The sequence below is a fragment of the Chlorocebus sabaeus genome, chromosome X (genome assembly GCF_047675955.1).
Source record: "Chlorocebus sabaeus isolate Y175 chromosome X, mChlSab1.0.hap1, whole genome shotgun sequence".
NCBI lineage: Eukaryota > Metazoa > Chordata > Mammalia > Primates > Cercopithecidae > Chlorocebus > Chlorocebus sabaeus.
In genome coordinates, this window is record NC_132933.1 from 48,876,794 (window position 1) to 48,897,841 (window position 21,048).

Genomic DNA, 21,048 nt, shown 5'->3' on the forward strand with positions numbered 1-21,048 from the left:
GAACATATACATGCATGTCTTTATGACAGAGTGATTTATATTCCTTTGGGTGTGTACCCAGTAATGGAATTGCTGAGCTGAATGGTATTTTTGTATTTAGGTCTTTGATTTCTCTGCACCATAACTTTTTGACAAGTATCTTTATATATAATTCTATAATACATATAAAACAGCAGTTCTCTGCCCCTACCCCAAGTCCTTTTCCTTAAAGATAACTTCAACTTTTTAAGCTATTTCATCTGTTATGTATCTCCATGTTTATAAACAACATGTTCATATGTCTGCTTCTTAGTCAGTTTTACATATTACCTGTTGAGTTCCTAATACAGAAGATAATGACCAGTTGTCCTCCCTCAATTATTCAAATATAGCTATGTGATAATTTTACATTATTATGAACATTAAGTTGTGAGTCAAATAGTATATCATGATTTCATTTCCTTTCTTGTACTTTTTGTTTTTCCTGCAGTTATAATGAGAATATGAGAATTCTCTCATTTTCATGTGACTCATTTTTCTATATCTCTATAACGAAGTGCCCCCAGACTTTCCAACAGATCATTAAAAACTCATGAAAATAATTTTCCTGGAACATCCCTCCTAGAGCCCTCTCTCTTTCTGCTGAAAATCTGAATAAGTTGTTCCCTTGACCTATTTGCACAACTGATGTGCTAGAGTTTCTCTTTATCTCTTATCTTTGCTTTATTCCCTGTTGCCTGTATCTCTTTACTACTGTGCTGGATCCCCTCTGTGTTCCCCTCCAGGTCCCTTTCCACCATTCTGCACATGATCTCTGCTCTGGGACTGATTCTACATTAAAAGAACCCCCTTCAGCCCTCTCTGGTAGATCCAGCTCAGGATCAGGAAATTTGTAAGGTGTCTTCACACTACCACTTCTATCTCTGCCTTCATGTAAAAACCTCTGCCTCTTTGAGGCTCATGCCATTCAACTTTAGCATTCTCTCTATTCTTGGAGTGGTCACCTTTCATTCTTCTAGATAGCACTAGTAGGAGCCCCTTTAAACTCTGTCTTTTCATGTGCCCCTATCATTGTTTGAGCACTTCTAACTTTCTGGCAGCACAAGATGTGCCCACCCTCATCTTTTTGCTTCTCTGCCCCAGGCCTGAGATAAGCAATTTCTTCAAAGAACTCTGATTACTTTTAGTGAAGATTAGTATTGACAAACTAAGACATGGGTGTTTGTTACGTTTATCACTACTAATGTGTTGCTGTTCCTGGCCCTCTCAGTGGACAAAGTTAGGAAATATACATATGTGTAAGATATATAACCATTTACACAGACAAATAGAAACATAAATATATACATAGATGGAGACAGAAATAGCCATGAATGACTCGGATACTTCCAATTCAAAACGATAGGGTCCCTTCTAGCCTTCCCCCTTTTCATATTTGTAACTGCCTTCTATGACAGTGAGAAGCTCACTCCTGTTACTCTTAATATATTTATTTGCTCATTCTCCCAGCATGTAGTCAACTATCCGGCCTTGCCAAACTGCCACCCCACCCTGTATGGGTCCTGACCCCTGCAAAGCTACCATTCCTCAGATGCTCCCCTGACATAAGCCCTAGTCACTGCTGGGCTGCATCATCACCCTGCACTTGTGCCCTCCTTATACAGACCCCGACCACCCTTGTGCTTTCTTCCCACCTCACAACCAGTTTTTACCTTACTTATCAGTCCCTGATGCTTCCTTCCCTATAGAGTTTTAATTCATAATCCATCATTTCCACAACTTGTACTAATATCTTCACCTTCTCATTATGTTGCTGCTGCGATGGATCCTGGCAAAACTCAGTTCTGGATCAACACAACTGTCCACTTCCTCCATTCTTACACCTGAGCAGAGCTTGAAAAAAAACTGCACAGCTGTGTAGACTGTTATCACTTATAAAGTCATGATCCCTAACCTCATTGGAACTCTCACTCTTACCTAAATATTCTTCTGTATTAATGACCTCTTTCCCCCAAGCTCCAATGCTCCAATTGGCTATTTAAACTTCCTTCCCAACTACTGCTACTTCCCAGAGAAAACAGGATAACTGAGGACATGGAACTCTTAAACACAAGATCCAGTGGAATTACTCACTTTGAACAAAACACTAGGGAATTGGGTGAGTATGGGAAGGGAAGGGGAGAAGGCGAGAGAATGAATGGAGTTAGAAAGTCAAGTCTGAAAGTGAAGTCAAAGGCAAGAACAACTGCCTGAATGGAAAAATGTAGTCTGAGATGAGCAGTGGGTGTTCGAAATAACTACCATGGGAAACAGATGGGAAAGAAAGCTGAATATGTATACGTAAAAAGTCTTCCTAGCACCTCTGCAGGGCCCAAATGAGGTTTTAGACCATGTACTGTTTCTGGCACAGGTATGAGTTTCTCTAGAGGAGTTCAGCCATAGAGATGTTGGAACAGAGAAAGTGGTGGTTAGTTGATCCAAAGACGGAGAGGGAGGTGTTGTAGGCAGCTTTAGTGACAAGATAATGAGTCTAGAATCAGATGAAGATATTAGCAAAAGGAGAATACTACGACGTTTAGGCTGGATAACAGAGGAAATATTATAAAGCAGTTATTAGGTTCAATTGGGAAATAACTGTACATTTTAGACTCCGAAGCAAAAGTTTCAGAGATTTTACCCCATCATCCCTTCTGGTTGCAAAATGCAATTACCTTTGATCAACAGACTGCAGTTACCACCTCCAAATATTAAGTAGGCTTTTTAAATGATATATCCTATGGTAAAATGCCTTAGGATACTTTTATTAAAAAAAAGAACATAAAGACGAAATTGAAGAGTTGAGAGGGCTATGTCTATGACTCCATCTGAAGCTTTAATTTTTAATATCATATATTTTTGTGATTATAGAAGTAATATATCCTAATTGTAGAAAATTTGAAAGCTACATAACTGAACTAAATAGTATCTGTTACTACTCTCAGTATATATATTTTTGTGCCACGTTTAAATGCATAGGTTTTAGAGTGAGATTGGCTGGGTTCTCACCCCAGAACAGCCATTTCAATAGCTTTGTGACTTTAGGCAAATTACTGAACTCTGTGTCTCAGTTTCCTCATCTAAAAATTGTAATAAAAGTACCACCTACTTCCAAGTAAAATAGATTATTAATATGAAATGAGTTAATACATATAAAGTTGTACTTAGAATAGAACCCAAATATAATTAGTCTCCACTAAGTGTTAGCTATCATTATTTGTGCTTCCTTCAGAAGGATTCAAGTGTTAAATGTAAACATCGAAAATGTATATGGATAAACATATAATAAGATAAATCGGAACAAAGAATTGTAATACTTGATATGTAAAGGTTTATATTAGCTCAGAAATATAACTTTCCATCAGCTAACCACCCACAAATAATAAGGTGTTATTTGGACTCTTATTTTTTATACTATAAACCTATTGTATATATCCAATAAATATATACAGTTATTTAAGTATTTTACAAGCTAGCTCTGGTAACACTTGCAGTGACTGTAGAGGAATATGGATTGGGGAATGTGGGGAAAGGACCATGTAGTGTAATTTTCTGCTTTAACTAGACAAGGATAAAGCCTCATAAGATAGGGGCAGATGCCACATATCTTGGCATGAACTCACCTGCATGTAAAATACTTCGATAACTGTATACATTTTCGATGTTTATATAAAATGCTCTACTGATTTTTCTTATTTCTTCCTTTATTATTAATAGAAAGTCCTGCTCTCAGGTTACTTTTATTACCTTTTAGTTATTATATACTTTCCTTTTTTTACATTTAACACTTGAATCCTTCTGAAGTTCACATTTAACTTTGACTAGCTTATCTTATACATTATATAAGCATAATAACTGCCACTGTGCCTTAAGCAGAGTATTGAGTACCATAAGCATTTTAAATGCATTATAAAATATATGCTTGTATTATTTTCACTGTAAATAAATAAAAGCATAGGCTGATTTTTTAAAGAAAATTCAAAGTCCTTCCACCTATAATTAACATTTTGGTGAAAAACTTTCTATACATTTCATATGCTTATATGCACACATAGATGTACAGAAATACATAAACAAGTGAAAAAATTGAATTATGCTGCTTTGTAAGCTATCTTTTCCATTAAATTGTATTTATGGATATATTTCCATATCAATAAATGTAGGTCTGCATTATTTTTAATGTGTCCAAGTAATTGATTAAAATGATACATCCCAATTGACCTAGTCAATACACTATTAGAGCCACTTACGTTGTTTTCAAGGCTTTGCCAGTATAAACTAAACATTAATGAACATCCTTGTGTATACAGGTTTTGGTACTTGCATTTATCTTCTTAGAATAAATACTTAGTGAAATTGCTAAATCATAGAAGGCATTTTACATTTTTATAGATTGCCCACCAAACCTTTGGAAATGGACCAATTTAAACAGTACATTGGATCATCCATATCCCCACAGGTTTGCCAACACCATGTTTTATGTTGGTTTTTGAAGCCTTCTTACTCTTATATGTGAAAACTATTACTTTTTATTTGCAAAGTGAGTTTGGTATTCCTTTTTTGGTGAGTATTCTATTAATGAATTTTCCCCATTTTTCTATTAGATTTATTTTGTAATTAATATGTAGAAGTTATTTTATGTTAAGAATATCTACCCATTGTTATGTGTCACAGATATTTTTCCTAGTTTTTTAATTAACCTTGATTATGGTACTTTTTTTTACCATAAAGACTTTTTTGAAGGTTAAATGTATCAATCTTTTCCTTTAAGCCTTCAGTCTTCATAAAATAATTAGAAAAACCTTCTCCATCTCAAGACAGTAAACATTATAAAATAAAATGTTAAATTGTAATTATATAGATTTTCAAATAATCTAAAATATCTTTAAGTGTCTTTATAGTTTTTTTACATTTAAATATTTGAGTCAGCTGGAATTAACTTTGGTTTAAATAGTGAGTATAGATGTAGCTTTATTAAATTTCCCCTCAATGACCAGCTGTTGTCCTAATCACATTTACTGAAAAATCTATCTTTGCCCCCAAACCCATGGATTTGAAATCCTTCTTTGTCATTTCTTAAAATCCATAATATACTTAAGATTATTTCTTTGGACACTGTTCTGTTATAGTAATGTGTCTGATCCCACACAAGTACCATAGTATTTTAATCATTGTAATTTCCAATATAAGTTATATGTGATAGATCAAGTTCTTTATAATTTTTTCTTCTTCAGAATTTTATCTGGAATTTATTTTGGTGTTTGACGTGACATAAGTATCTGTCTCCCAAACAGAGTCAAGGTGATTCCTGTAATGTTACTAATTTGTGTTCTGAGAAGGAAGAAAAGTGGCAGCACTATGACACTGGGAATTCTGCATAAACCCATGAAAGCAGTCACCTTTATGAACATGTTTTTGGTGGAAACAAGTGTTAAGAACTATTGTTGTATAATAGTGCTACCCAATAGAACTTTCTGTGGTGATGGGAATGTTCTATAGCTGTACTTTCCAATATGGTATTCACTGACCTTATGTGGATATCAAGTACTTGAAATGTGGCTAGGTGACTGAGAACTGAAATTTTTAGTCTTATTTAATTGTAATCAGTTTAAATTTATACAACTGCATATTTATTGAATAGAGCACTTCTAGAGCACAGCTGTTTTAAAAAGTCAGTGTCCTATTATACTGCTTCATGACATTATTGGCAAATAATAGATTTGGCAATTTCCTACTTAACCTGAAACTATCATTTACATAGTAAAATGCTAAGGTTGACACTGAGATCTCAAAGGCAGCTCAATTAAATAAATATGGAACAGATGCTTCCTATACCCTTGGCTCTCTGCAGAATAAAAGACAGCCTTCCAAAAGTTTAAAATTAAGTAGAGGAGATACAGTGATACAAAAATAACAATAATGGTTGCAGAACAAGGTAAATATCATAAAAGAGGAATCAACAATATGCCAAGAGAGTTATGAAAAGGGAGAGATTGCTGAGCACAGTGATTCACACCTGTAATCACAGCACTTTGGGAAGCCAAGGCAGGCAGGTGGCTTGAGCCCAGAGTTCAAGACCAGCGTGGGCAACATGACAAAACCATATCTCTACAAAAAAAAAAAAAAAAATACAAAAATTAGCTGGGCATGGTGGCATGTGACTGTAGTCCCAGCTCCCGGGTGCTGGGGGCTGAGGTGAGAGGATTGCTTGAGCCTGGGAGGTCAAGGCTGCAGTGAGATGTGATCATACCACTGCACTCCAGCCTGGGTAGCAGAGTGAGGCCCTGTCTAAAACAAAAGAAAGAAAAAGAAAAGGGACAGATTATTTTAGCTATGAGGTATGAGAGATAAATTAGGGAGGGCTGCATTAAGCTGTTTCTTGAATATGGTTTGTTTTCAACAGGCAGAAGAGATGGAAATTGGGAGGAAAAATACTCCAGGGAAAAGAATGGCATAAGCAAGGGCACAAAAGATAGATAACAAAGGTTATAACTGGATAATGGTGAGTGATCCAGTCTGGCTAATTATGCGAAACAGGAAGGTAGTGAGAAATATGGCTTACTAGGTAGACTGAGACTAAATATTAAAGAGCCTTAAACTTCTGGCCAAAGAATTTGGACTTGATTTTACAGCTAGTGAGGAGAGAATAAAATCCCTTTAGTCTAGTGCTATCTGAGCCAGGACCCCAGAGCAATACTAGCTTTGTGATGTCAATTAAACAAAGTTTCCCAACTTGGACAGACCATCTACCTCACAGATAATTATAAATATTAAGCAAGGTAAAGAAAGGGGAAGGGCATTCCCCAAAGTATAAAGCAAGCACAACATAAATGTTAAAAATTCGTAACATAATACAACGATCTAGATGATTCCTAGAGTGACACACACCCAAGTAAGCCAGAGCAAAATGACCTATTTGGGCATAGCAATAGACTGTTAACAAACAGAAGACTATAAAACACCATTCTAATAATTTTTAAAAGGTGTAATTTCAGCAGGCAAACTGATAGGAAACAACACACTATTTGGGTCCCTGGATGTTGAAAGGATGATATAGACTTTCTGGGTTAGGAAACATATATCCCAAATCTGTTGTTTGAGTTCCCACCAAATGGTTGGCCATGCTATGTACTCACCTGCAATGTTAGAGAACTTCCTATATTAGTTTGTTCTCGCACTGCTTATAAAGACATACCCAAGACTGGGTAATTTATAAAAGGGAGAGTTTTAATGGACTCACAGTTCCACATGGGTGGGGAGGCCTCACAATCATGGTAGAAGGCAAAGGAGAAGCAAAAGCATGTCTTACATGGCAGCAGGCAAGAGAGCTTGTGCAGGAGAATTCCAATTTATAAAACCATCACATCTTGTGAGATTTATTCACTACCACAAGAACAGTAGGGGGGAAATCAGCCCCATGATTCAATTATCTCCACCTGGCCCTGTCCTTGATATGTGGGGACTATTACAATTCAAGGTAAGATTTGGGTGGGGACACAGCCAAACCATATCACTTCCTAAGGTTACAATTCAACTTATTTAATGCATCAGGCAACTCAAATTGTTAGAAACTATTTTAGATTCAATAACAATCTGTATGACTTAACAAACACTCACTAAGTAACACTTTTGAATAAAGAACTGCATGAGCTACAGGAAGATTAATCCTAACATGTAGGATATACTGAATTAGAGAGCAGATCAAAGATAGCAAGAAAAGACTTTTGTAGCAGGCCAGATCAAGAATCTAGAAGACCTAACTGCAAGTGGTGGCAGTACAAATGCAAAGGACAAAACCTATTCTAGAGACAGAATTCAGGGCATTTAATAAAAGACAGGATGCATGAGGTAGTGATGGATGAGGCACGCAGGAGCAGTCACAGATGAATGAGATCAGAACTGCTAGGGTTAGAGAATGAGGACCTCATTAAAAGCAAGAGACAAAAAACAAAGGTTTGCTTGGGGGAAAATGTTAAGCCAGTGTTTTAATACATTTTTATGCCAACTCAACATTCAAATAGAGGAATAATAAAGCAAACCAGCTAAAAAAACATTTTGAAACTCAAGAGAGAAGCCAAGGTATATCTGTGAAATTAATGGGAAAAATAAAGCAAGAAGGCTACTAAATCTAGGCTCCTTGGCACAGAGAATATGTATTTAGATCATTTGACAAAAGATTTGGAACCATGTCTGTGACTGGGGAAGCCCAAAAGAAACTGCCCCACAGTGGACTCACTCTAGTGCCTCTGATCTCATTAGGAGCTAGTTCAAAGCGAACCAACCCAAATAGCGGTAGCTTTGGCCAGATGGATCCATGTGTTACATCTTTGCATCAGGCCTTACATTAGACACATTTTTAAAATAGAGGTGGGGTGTCACTATGTTGCCAAGGCTGATCTCAAACTCCTGGGCTCAAGTGATCTTCCTGCCTCAGTCTCCCAAAGTGCTGGGATTGTTACAGATGTGAGCCACCGCCAGGCCTGGACAGACACATTTTATTTTGGCAAATTCCTTGGCACTTGCAGCTCCAAGTCTAAAGATAATGAGAGGCTTATTTTCAAGTCCTAGCTCAGGATAATTAAAGCACATATTGCATATTCCACATTTATCTTCCTCTACCAAGTTGGCTCCAATCACAGCTTTCTGACCTAGGATCAAGGGACAGTTCTCAGAGATTAAAAGGTGTGAGTTTCTGACTACAGCTAGAAAACATCCCTGAAAAATTCCTGTTAGTCCACACCTCGAGGTTTGGCAATGATTTTTCTTTTATATATTATTAGTGAAGACCTCAAACTTGGGACTTTTTATCTCTTCCACTTGATTACAGTGCATTTTCACAAAGGAGGTTATGTTACTTCTCAAATGAAGAATGCAGTGTGTACCTTTGTCTTCCAACAGTCCCAGCTGTAATCATTACTGCTGCAGTTACAGGAAATTTCCAAATACAAAGGATAAATGTATGTTCCCCTTTGGTTTCACCATAGTGCTACAACTTGTCACAGAATCTACTCAGGCTGTCACATTGCACACAGTGATGATTTTATTTAAGGCACAGATGTGAACACAAAATTGTTTTACCAAAGTATACGATCATTTCAACCATATTTTAACTCACTTCACCTTTCCAATCTTTCCCCTTCTTCCCAAACAGCAAATGTTTGCACTGAGACACTTCAATAAACTATGGAAGCCAGTGTAAAGTGAAGTTTATTGTTTTAAACAATGCTGGAATAGTCACTTCATAATTCATCTTTTTTATATGGTGAGATTCTTTACAGCATGTCTTTTTAAAGCTAAATAAAATTTCAATGGGCTTTGCAGCTGTGGAGACATGTTGCAGATGGTTATAAGGGGCTGTTCCCCAGGTTATCTCACCATCAGTTCACCCTAGTAAGCAGCATATGCGTGTATGGACTCTATTGCCAGTTATTGGCAAACAAGAATGTTCTACACCATTGAGGAACTATTTCTCAGGAAATGAATGGGTAAATCAAGATTCAGACTTGATTTTACCTGTAAATGCCACAGTCCAGGAGCACCCTGATATCCACCACCCCTGACCAGCGCCTTTAGCCTCTGCACAGAGAGGTCAAAGTGGTAGAAGCCCCGCAGAAACTAAAAATGGCCGATTGCTCAACCTGAGTTAAGATTGGCCAGATATCAGAGAGAGCAGCAGAGGCTATTTCACAAAGCCCGATTGAAATCCTCAACCCTACTGCTCTAAAGGTCTGGCCTTGACCTATAGGACAGAAGCAGAAGGAGCCGCAGCTGTCTGTCACGAAGGCAGCTTTGGTGGCAACTTGTCTCTCCTTCAGATCAGCTGGGGTTAGAGTGGGCAAGTCAGGAGCCTTTGATGCCACAGCCCTTTATCCACATTTAAACGCTATTTAAATCAGCAGCTTCCACCGCAGTAATTGCAGGCTGTCTACCCCAGGGCAGCCCTCAAATTGGAGAGCTAACTGTAAGCAGGTGGCTCAAAACTGGAGTCGCCGTCTCGGGTCCAGCAGCCGCGCCGTGCGACTGTACTGGCCATAGAGCAGGGGTTGCTCCGCGGAGGAGAGGAGTGGAAAGGATGCAAGTGGCGAAGACGGGCACTTCTGCTGAAGCCTAGGCTCAGGAATACTTAGGAATTTCACCCTCCCTAGGTCCCAGGGTAGTTGCCCAATTGCTACCTATGGGGAAGCCGGGAGCATGGAGAAGAACGCGTTCTGTGCGGCAAGAAGGGGGGAAAGCCTAAGTATCTGAGACCCTGCTGGCAAAGAGCCCAGTGGTACAACAGTGCATGGATACTAGTGCCCCCAAATCATCTGCTTCCACGGCAGGTAATTGTGAGCTGTCTAGCCCAGGGCGGCCCGCAAATTAGAGAGTTCGCTCAGAGATGGAGCCAAAACCTTGGGGTGGGGTGGGAGATGAGGATGTCAGTGGGAAAATGGACCCCAGTCCCAGACACTTGCCCGGAAAACTTAACTCCTTCCTTTCCAGGGACTCTGTAACTCAGGTAGTCTTCCTGAACTGTAGGACGCCCGCTGAACTTGCAGGCTCAGAAACGTGTCCTTCCCTCCCTCTTTACTTCCTTCGGTCTGTTCCCAGCTGTGCCTCATGTTTAATAATCTACAGCTTGGTTCCCCTGGCCAGGAAAAGAAAGAAGGATTCCTTCTTGGAAATCTACACATTCGATTGAATGTAGTGGTGGTGGGCAGGTCCCACTTCCTCATTCGGGGACAAGATACTCCTAAATAGACTCCCCCTTAAAAAACACCCGTGATAGGCTCTAGAGTAACTTTCAACTGAGAAGTACTTTTCCAGCACTTCTGTGCAGTCACAACTTTTGTGGGTGGCAAGGGGAAAATCTTGAACACTTGTTTACTAATGTCTCTAAGTCCTTGGGTGGCACAGATGGCAAGGGGATGGCTGCAGGGACCAGAAGAAACCCCTGAAGCAGACATTTGTTATAATACACATTTCCCTTGCCAGGGTCTCCTTACCAAAGCATTTTTCTTAAACGTCTGATAGTGACAGATCAAGCTGTTTGCTCCAATCCCGAGCCCAGAGAGGCAAGGCGAGCCACTCACGAGTGGCTATGCCTACTCTCCCACTCTAGGGTTCCTTCACAAGGAGTCTGAAGCGCAACTTGGCGCGGGCAGATGCTCACGCCTGAGCAGCAGTGGGGACCCGGGAAACCCACTCTAGGGGTATTGGGAATTCTTGCGGGAAGAGGAAAGGGGGCGTCTCGGGAACCGCAGGGGAAGTACCTTCAGGCTCTCAGTGCCAGAGCACAGAGATGGCCCCAGATACCCAGCAATCTCCCCTGTCTAGTGCTTGGTGGGAATCCCCAGGAGCAGCAGCGTATTGCTGGGCAACCCCTCACTATTCCACCCAGGAGCCGCCTTGAGCCTCTTCCCAGCTCCGGTTGCTCTACCAGCTGCGGGCAGAAATGTGGGCAGTCAGAAGCGCCTAGTTGGAAATTGCCTTTCAGGCTGCAGAGCCCGCGCGCCAGCCGCAGAGACCATGAAGATCCCGCCGCGGAAACGCAACGCACTGGCTCGCGGGCACCTGAGGGACGGCGCACGCTCCTCCCAGGCCGAAGAGCCCCTGGCCTTTGGAGCTCTATTCCCTAAACTTTCTGGGAAGGCTAAAGGAAGAGAAAGCCAACTGGCAAATTTCCAGGCGCGGAGACCAGAGCTGCAGGAGAGATAAAGCCTCCATTGGCTGCGGCCTGCCCTGCTGCCACCTGAGAGCGCAGCGCGTTCTCCCCTGGCCCTTGCCAGTCAACTCTCCAGCTCTTCGAGCGGGCATTACCTGAGTCTTGCAAAACAGGCAGCAAAACGTCCAGCAGGTCTCAGATGCGTAGTTCCATGTCCAGGGCGAGATGGAGAGCCAGGTTCCGGAGAGCGTGGGCTGGGACTTCCCGGGCAGTCGGAGTGGCTGGAGGGGGCGAGAGGAAGATCGCGTCTCCCCAAACAGCGTCCAGTACAGCCCCGACTGTTTTCTCCACTACCTGTCTTAGCCAACGATGATGCCAGGAAACTTCCCCCCGGCCAGGGAAGATTTCTAGAGTTCAGCAGAGCTTCTGTGGACTTTGGGGAAAGCTGGAAAGGGAGAGTTAAGGAGGGTTTCTAAATCACTCAGCTCCGCAGTTAGAATGGCAGATGCCGCCTCTCTCTGTCTCTTAGTGACTAGACTCTCCTAAGTCGCCTGCCTCCCAGACTCTTCCTTTTGCGCGACTTCGCTTCGGAGCAGCCTTGCTCCAGCAACACCTTGCCTCGGCCAAGCGGTGCACGCCTGGACGCGGGCGCCTCAGCCTGTGGCCCTCGCGCCACTTGCAAGGTAGGCACACTCCAGAAGGAGCGAAACACCAGCTGCCCTGTCGCCCTAAGGGAGGCGCAGGAGGCAGGTGCAGACTCTGCCTGTCCACCTCCCTCCCTCCTGTTCACTTCCCCAGTCTTTCCCAGGAACCCTACAGTCAGTGAGCAAAAGCCTATAAGTCTCCCTTAGTTCCGAAGAGGGAGGGGCGCCTGGAAATGAGCTCCAGGCTCGCCTCACATCCTGCCACCGCTCCTGCCGCCTCCAAAATATGCCTGGAGTGCGGGTGGGAGGGTAGTGGGAGTCACCGAGAGCTGCGTTTTTGTCGCTAACAGTTTGGTGCCTCCTGGCTGACTGATTGCACAGGGGAGGAGGTGGGAATTAGAGAGAAGCGCTCTGGCGCGTCACGAAAAGAGCTGCTTCTGCTCCTCCTCCTCTTCCACACCCCTTTAGATTTGGAAGCGCGGGGAGGGGAGGCAGATTGAGAAAGGCTGCCAACCCCAAGTCCCCCATCCCCTGGTTAAAAAAAAAAAAAGCGCTCTCTCTTACCTTTCTCGGGAGAAGGAAAGCGTGTCCCGGCAGCGCCGTCTAGCGTCCTTACTAGAGTAGGCCGGCGAACAGGATTGGGGTGAGCGCTCAAATGAGTGCAGGTGTGGAAAGCCACTAAAAGTTTTTAGCTCTCCCGGTCTGCAGTTCTAGCCGCAGAACAGGTATCTAGTTCAGTCAAGAGTTCACCTGCTTGGTTCCCCGGAGACTGGAACTTGCTTTTAAAGTCGCAAACCACCTAGTTTTTCTTATAATTCGAGCTTTCCAGGACCGGAGAGAACTCTTCTTTTCCACCCCTGCCACCTATAAAATCCTTAAGTCTGAGGGTTCTCCAGCTCCGCCAATCATGGGGCAGGCAGTTAATGTACTGGGACGCAGGGATGGGCTTGCAGCTAGAACCCTGGCCTCTGTCATTCTGCATGCTCCAGGGGCTCACCAACCATGCATCTGACCACCTGCTCTCCAACGTCATGCAACCCAGGAACCCCTCTCTTTAAGCGAGACGCGGGGGAGGGACTACGACCCAGGACTAGCAGTGTTCCTAGATCGCAGCATTGAAGAGTTCCATTGCCACGCCAGGTATCTTCTCGGAGTGTTTCCCTGGGCTCTCGGGCGCCGCACTGATTAACACACTTTACAGGACTGCTCATTTAACGGGTCAGCTGAGCGCTGTTCTCCAGCATTTGCTGCTGCGCTGAGCTCCTATTAATTTGTCTTTCTCTGAGCTTTCTCTAGCTGTTCTACCGAGGCTGCTCCATCGCTCTGTATTAGCCACAGAGAGCGAGCGAGAGACGGATACAGGGCCCAGGTGGGAGAATTCAGCGTTTGGTACGTGGCACGCAGCGCAGACTCGCGCCTTTCTACTCCACTTCTTTGGCCGCTTGGCCTCGGTCCACCATCCACTCAACTGTTAAGGCCAGAGCCTGTGCATGATTAAGTTATTCTCCCTCTCTGGCCTCTCTTGCCAAGTTTATGCACTCCTCCCCTGTGGACCATCTCTTTCGACAAATCCAGCAAAACCCCACCCCCATCCTGGAAAATTTCTTCTTCAATCGGGGTTAAGTTGGGGATCTAGAGAGGTCGGGTGTGAAAGGAAAGGACCTTCGGGCGGGAACCAATACCAAGCTACCTTCCCGGTTTTCGTTGTTTATATACATGGGAGGGGGAAAATGGCCTGTATTTTTGAAACAGAAGATGTCCTGCTTCTGTTTTCTTTTCTTTTCTTTAACAGTTCGTTTTCAGATGAAAGCCCATTCTTTTGAAGGGATATAGCCAGCGAATTTTCCCTTTCTCCTTGCCTACGGAGCTCATGCAAATACAAACTTCCCTATGCTTGCCGGCTGGCCCTGTGCAACCTTCACTACCACTTCCGGCCAACCCCCTCCGCACCTACCTTACTGTTAGTGGTCCTCAATGCCAACTGCCAGGTGCTTCCAACCAGTTAGGTGCAGGTATGGCCGCAAGCAACACAGGGTGGCCCCTTGGTGGAAGGATACAACCTGGTCAAGTCTTTCCTTTCTGGTTGGAACCCTGGCACCTCCAGTCTGCCCTTTAGCATGGCACTAGCCCCCTGGCCCTGGGCTTTAGCTGACCAGCAGGGCTATCCATGGATGAAGCCATTTGATCAAGCCACGGGACCCTTCACTTATATTGGGGTGTTAAGGAGCCAGCAGTCAGGGTGAGGGGAGCTCATTTAGGATCCTAGCCAATAAGATCCCTAGGCAAATCATCAAGTAGACAATACATTTAAAATAAAAAGCAAACCTCTTCCTGTCCTGTTGGTTTCTCCTTTCATCATCTTTCTGTATCTAGGGTCTCGCTCTGTCACCCAGACTAGAGTGCAATGGCACATACAACCAATTTGACCCAACTTCACTCTAATACCTAGTGCCTTTATGTATCAAGTTCAGTACCTTCCACCCTACCAAAACTTACTCCCTTGTGTACCTATCCTTTTCTCAGTACTCTCTCTGCTGAGGATGGTTGGTGCTCCAGTCTGATTAATGCCTAACTAGTATGACTAACCTTACTTTCCTGGGTTACATCACCCTTCACCAGAAATTTTAAGAAGACTCCCCAGAATTGAAAACAAGGCGCCATGGTAGATCAATAGATTTTTTTCTGAATGGGAGAGGGGCTCTTGGTATTCATCAAAGAGGGCTGCTTGTTTGGCCAATCATACCAGTCTGTTTTACGGTTTTAAAAGTGATCTTAAAGGAGTTCAGGAAAGTAAGAATAAAGAATCCAAAAAGGAATAAGATGCCAAGAAAATGAGGAAGGAACCAATGAACTTTTAGAAAAGACTGGGTGAGACCTCATGGTCTAGCACCTTGTTTCTTGAAGTGTTTTCCATGGACCAGGAGCACTTGTGACCTTGTTAGAAATGCAGTCTCAGGCCCCACCCCCAGACCTACTGTTGCAGAATCTGCACTTTAACAAGATCCCCAGGTAACTTTGTATGCACATTAACATTTGAGAAGGCTTTTCAAGAAAATCTTTCAATCCTGCCTGGCCCAGGAAAGGAAAAAAGCAGTGAGTGTAATTATCCCAGTTGCTAATCATGAAATCTTGTCATATGATAAGCACCTAAGAACAAGGCCAGGGTCATATCTGTTTAGGGCAATTAGACCAAATCTATTTCATGATGAAGGCTGATCAAATTATGGTTAGTGCCCCTACCTACAGATGGCCTTTTTGGCAAAAATACCCTAGGTTACATGAAAGAATTACTGCTGCTGAAGAAATACATCAATTCCCATGGCCCACTAGAGTAGAGTTAGTATATCATCTTCCTAATAATATTAAGAACAGAACTTTACATAATTTGCCAAATCTTGGGCACTTGGTATATTCTCATGATTAATGGTGAGAAGAGCTGATAACCATTTAGTAAGGCCAAACTTTTTAAAATGTTATCAATTGGGATAAATAGCTTTGAAAAAAAAAAGTTCCACAAGTAGGGAACAATTTTATAAGCAAAACTCAAAATCCATAAACCAAAAAGAAAAAGATTGATACTTCTTACTATGTACAAATTTCTGCAAAGAAAAAACACCATACACAAAAGGCAAACTATAAATTGGGAGAAAAACTGAAATTCCTTAAACAAAGGGAAAATTTTATAAATATATAAAGGGCTCTTACAAATCAATTGGGGGGGAAAAATCAGCCCAAAAGAAAAATAGGCAAATGACATGAATAGATACTACACATTTAAACAATGCAAGTGGGCAAACATAAATTGAGAAGTAACTGCAACCTAGACCATAATGGCAAATAATAAATGTTTGATAGTATACAATGTAGGAAAGCATGTGAAGAAATAGACACTCTCATTCAGTTATCTAGAATGTCAACTAGTGCAACTACACTGGAAAGCAAAGTGACAACATCTATTGAAATTGTAGATATATACATACTCATATATACAAAGTGTTTCTGGATGAATACTCAAGAAACTGGCAATAATGGTTGTTGGAAGGGGAGGTGATTGGCAATGTGGGGGTGAGAGGCCAATTTGTGTTTCATTATGTATTATGTGGGACATTAGATTATCATTTTAGTTCTTCACACCATCACTATTAAAAAATTGTACATGTACACTCTTTAACTTGAGACTTTGAGTACCTCCCACTCCACTAGAGTTGACCCAAGAAATATTAGCAGACTTGATGTTAGCAGCTTGGCCTCTTGTGCTTTTGCCATCCACCAATAGTCCTGCATAGCTCCAGGTCCAAGGAGAATGATGACATATGTGGTGTACATCTGAAAGCAACCCATAGCTTTAGGCCAAGCCCAAATGAGCTCAGTTGAACCCCAATGGACTTACAGACAGCAAGAAACATAAATATTTATTGTTATGTGCCACTTATACCTTGTGTTGGGAGAAGGGGGTTGTTAACAAAGCATTACTGCACCAATAACTAAGACAATTCACTTTACACATAGAAATATTCACTATGTACATCTATTACTTTCCATTTAACAAATGCTTGCTTTGATCAAAAGGCAACTTAGTTATCTATCATTAGGACATTGATTAAATGAGCTATGAAACATCCATATGATGAAATGCTATGCAACTTGAAAAATAAATGAGGAAACTGTCTATGTGCCGATATAGAAGTATCTGCAGTGTGTAGTGTTAAAGGAGAAGCACAGGTTGCAGAACAACATGAATAGGATGCTTCTATTTGTGTAAAAAAGGTTGAGGAGAAGAACAATATGTATTTGGTTGGAAAAATATGCATGAAACTTATCGTATTATTTACCTGTGGGAGACGGTGGTACTAGGTAGAGATAGAAGGGAGATATTTCACTGAGTACTTTTTATACTTTCATTTTCCTTCTCTCAAACCATATAAATACACTTCCTCTTCAAAAACAATTAAAATTAATTTTAAAATACAATTTAGCTGGGTGTGGTGTCTATGCCCATAATCCTAGTCCTTTGGGAGGCTGAGGTGGATCACTTGAGGCCAGGAGTTTGAGACCAGTCTGGGCAACCTAGTGAGACCCAGTCTCTACAAAAAATTAAAAAATTAGCTGGGCATGGTGGCTCACACCTTTGGTCCCAGCTACTTGAGAGGCTGAGGCAGGAGGATCGCTTGAGGCCTAGGAATTCAAGGCTGCAGTGAGCTATAATTGCACCATTGCACTCCAGCCCGGGTGACAGAGCAAGACCATCAAGTAAATAAATAAAAACAAAATACAATTTGTTTATTTTTACATAAGGTCCTCAGGTGTTGGATGAACATACAAGAAACTGACAACAGTGGTTGTTTTTTGTAAGAGGGACCAGGGAATGTGCTATCTGGACTGGGAGGCAAATTTAAGTTTCATCAAATACTTGTGAATTCCAATTATCAACCAGGTTTAGGAATCACAGATTGAGTCTTCACAACAACATTGCCAGGTAAATTACTTCATCTCTTTTTGGTAGTTGAGGAAACTAAAAGTTAGAATGATTAAGTAACTTGTTTATGGTCTTGTCTGTCTTATTTCCAAGACTATGGTTTTTCCACTATAGCATACTACCTACCCACTGGAGTACACAGACTAATATATATACTTCAGCAATGAAAATTGACATAGAGAAGTTCAATTTTTCAATTTAGGCCTCCTTTTTTTCTACTTTCATCATTCTCCTATTTCCCTAGGGCCAAAATGAAAGAAGCAAAAATGTGAGTGTATGTGTGCATATGGGGGTGTGTGTGTGCGCGTGTGTGTGTGTATGTATAGTTGGATTTACATCTGCCATTTTACTTTTTGCTATCTATATGTCTCATGTCTTTTTGTTCCACTATTCCTTCTTTACTGCTTTCTTTTGCATTAAGTAATATTTTCTGTGCAACATTTTAATTCCTTTTATGAGTTCTTCATTGTATTTTTGAACTATTTCTTACTGGTTGCTCTAGGGCTTACCAAATACATCTTAACTTATGAGAATCTATTTCAGATTTACATAATTCCAGTGATATATAGAAATGCTAGTCCTATATAGCTCTCTTCCCTCTTCTCCATTTTTGTATTATTGTCATGCATATGACATCTGTGTTACAAACCCAATAATGCATTGTTATAATTATTGCTGTATATAATTTTATGTCTTCTAAAGAAGCTGAGAGAAGGAAATATATATGTTAGATAGTTTGTATTATTAACCTTACTTACCATTTCTGAATCTCTTCATTTGTTCTCATGGATTTGAATTACCATCTGGTGTCATTTTCTTACTTTAATACAACATTGCTCCTACCCACTTCATTTGTGTTATTGCAAAGTATGTTACATTTCTATATGTTATAAGGCAACAACAATGAGTTTATACCATTGCTTTTTAAATCAGTAAAGAGAACAAAGGAAAATATTTTTATATTATCTTTAAAAATTACATAATTACTTTCTTTTTTCATGTGGATTCACATTACAGTCAGTCCTCCACAAGCACGGGTTTGACATCTGTGGATTCAACCAACCACAGATTTAAAATATTTGAGGAGGGCAGGTGCTGTGGCTCATGCCTGTAATTCCAACACTTTGGGAGGCTGAGGTGGGTGGATCACCTGAGGTCAGGGGTTCAAGAGCAGCCTGGCCAGCATGGTGAATTCCCATCTCTACTAAAAATACAAAATTACCCGGGCATGGTGGCATGCACCTGTAATCTCAGCAACTTGGGAGGCTGAGGCAGGAGAATCACTTGAACCTGTGAGGCGGAGGTTGCAGAGAACTGAAATTGCACCACTGCACTCCAGCCTGGGCAAAAAGAGTGAAACTGTCTCACAAAATAATCATAATTATTACTCGAGGAAAAAAACGGAATTCCACTAAGTTCCAAAAAGCAAAATTTGAATTTGCCATGCACTGAGTTCTACATTGAATCCTTGTGAATGAAGTGATGTGCAGATATTGTATTAGGTATCACTACAGGAATAATGTAGAGATGATTTAAAGTATACAGGAGGATGTGGGTAGGTTACATGCAAACATTACATCATTTCATATTGGAAACTTGAGCATCCACAAATTTTGGCATCCTCAGGGAATCCTGGAACCAATCCTCCACAGATACCATGACACAACTCTACGTTGTGTGGTTACCTGCTTTCATACCAAAGAATCTCGATTAATATTTCTCTTAAAGTGGCTCTTCTTGCAACAAACTCATTATTAGTTCATCTTGGAATGTTTTCTTTTTGCCTTCATTTTTGAAAGACTGTTTTGTTGAATATGTGATTCCTGATTGATAGGGTTTTTTGGTTTTTTTTCCTTTCTACACTTTAAATATGTCGTCCTGCTGCCTCTGGCCTCCATTGTTTCTGATGAAAAATCAGCTTTTATCTCATTAAGATTCCTTTACTTACTGAAGCATAGTTTATTTATTTAAACATATTTATTCTGGCTTTTCTGAAGCCTTCTCTGTTAAGTATAACAACTTCACCATCTACCAGGCAGTTTCTGTGGCCTGAGGTGTTATTTTTCCTGTATATGGGTAACATTTTCCAGTTTTTTTCTTTTTTGCATATCTTGTAATTTTTGTTGAAACCTGGACATTTTAGGCAATCCATTGTTGTAACTCTAGATATTGATTCCTTTCCCCATTCTCTGAGGCTTGTCTTTGCTTTTACTTACTTGTTTTGTGACTTAACTAGGCTATTTTAGTGAAAGCTATTTTTCTCATAGTGTGTAAATTTTGGTGTCATTCTTCAGAAGATACCACCTTGGGCATATAGTCAGTCATCCTGGAATGACTGTGATTTTAGCAGGGCTCTCTTAGTCTCTTTCCCTAATCTCTCCGTTAGGCTGTGTGCCTTAGTATCACATCCAGCTGTTATGCTCCACTAATTGGGGCTGATTTCTCTATTGTTTTCAACATTGCCCCACAGCCTAATCCAGCTAAATCTGAGCAGGACTAGTTTTTGAGCCAGTCTTTTGAGGTTTGTTCTGACCCCAGGAGGGCTCTTTTTAGCTGTGTCTTTCCTTGCTTTTCCCTAGTGAACTAGCTATGCTGTGGTTCCGCTTGCTGTTCTTAATTAAAAGGCGCTACCAGCCTCCTGTTTGTTAACTACGAAAATCTGCGTTTTATTAAAGAGGCTTTTAGGCTTGAACTTCTTCACACTCTGCTCCAATAAAGTCTTTTGGGAAAGCTTTTGGGAAAGCTTCAGAAATTTGTGTTCTTATGGACTGTCTCTCCATGTGACCAAAATCTCTGAGCCATACTCCAAGCACTAGGCAGGAGCGGTAGCTTCTGATCTTCTCAGCTTGTCTCTCCCAGCATGGAACCTCTGCCCTACAAGTGAGCTAGAGCAAGCATAGCTCCATCTCCAGTATTCTAATTCTCCTATGCCTTGTGTAGAGTTTCTACCCTATGAATGTGGGCTGGATGAAGAAAGGGCTCCCTCCATTCTCAGCCACACACCAGGAACTCAGCATCTTCAACTCCAAATTGGATCAGATAAGAAATGCTGGTGTCTTGCCCCTCCCAGTAAATTACCATATCCCTGGATGTGGAGCTGAGGAGAGAGGAAGTCCCGATTTCTTGGCCACACCCACCTGGAGTAAAGCTTCTATCAAGCTGAGCTGGGGAGAGGTGAAAGAGGAAGTGGATCACGAATCGGGTGCCAAAGATTCTAACTGCTCTGAGTTTTAGATTTGTTTTTAAAATAAATATTTCCTGCTGTATGC

General features: G+C 41.3%; 1 protein-coding gene across 1 annotated transcript in view; it reads right to left on the reverse strand.

Annotated features, from left to right (window-relative positions):
* IL1RAPL2 (interleukin 1 receptor accessory protein like 2) overlaps positions 1–12,674 on the reverse strand; it is a 1,280,701-nt gene extending 1,268,027 nt beyond the window's left edge. Inside the window, exon 1 of the mRNA XM_073013177.1 lies at positions 11,815–12,674. The gene's annotated coding sequence lies outside the window, so the exon portion shown is untranslated. The remainder of the gene's footprint in view (positions 1–11,814) is intronic.
* Between the last annotated feature and the right edge of the window lie 8,374 nt (positions 12,675–21,048).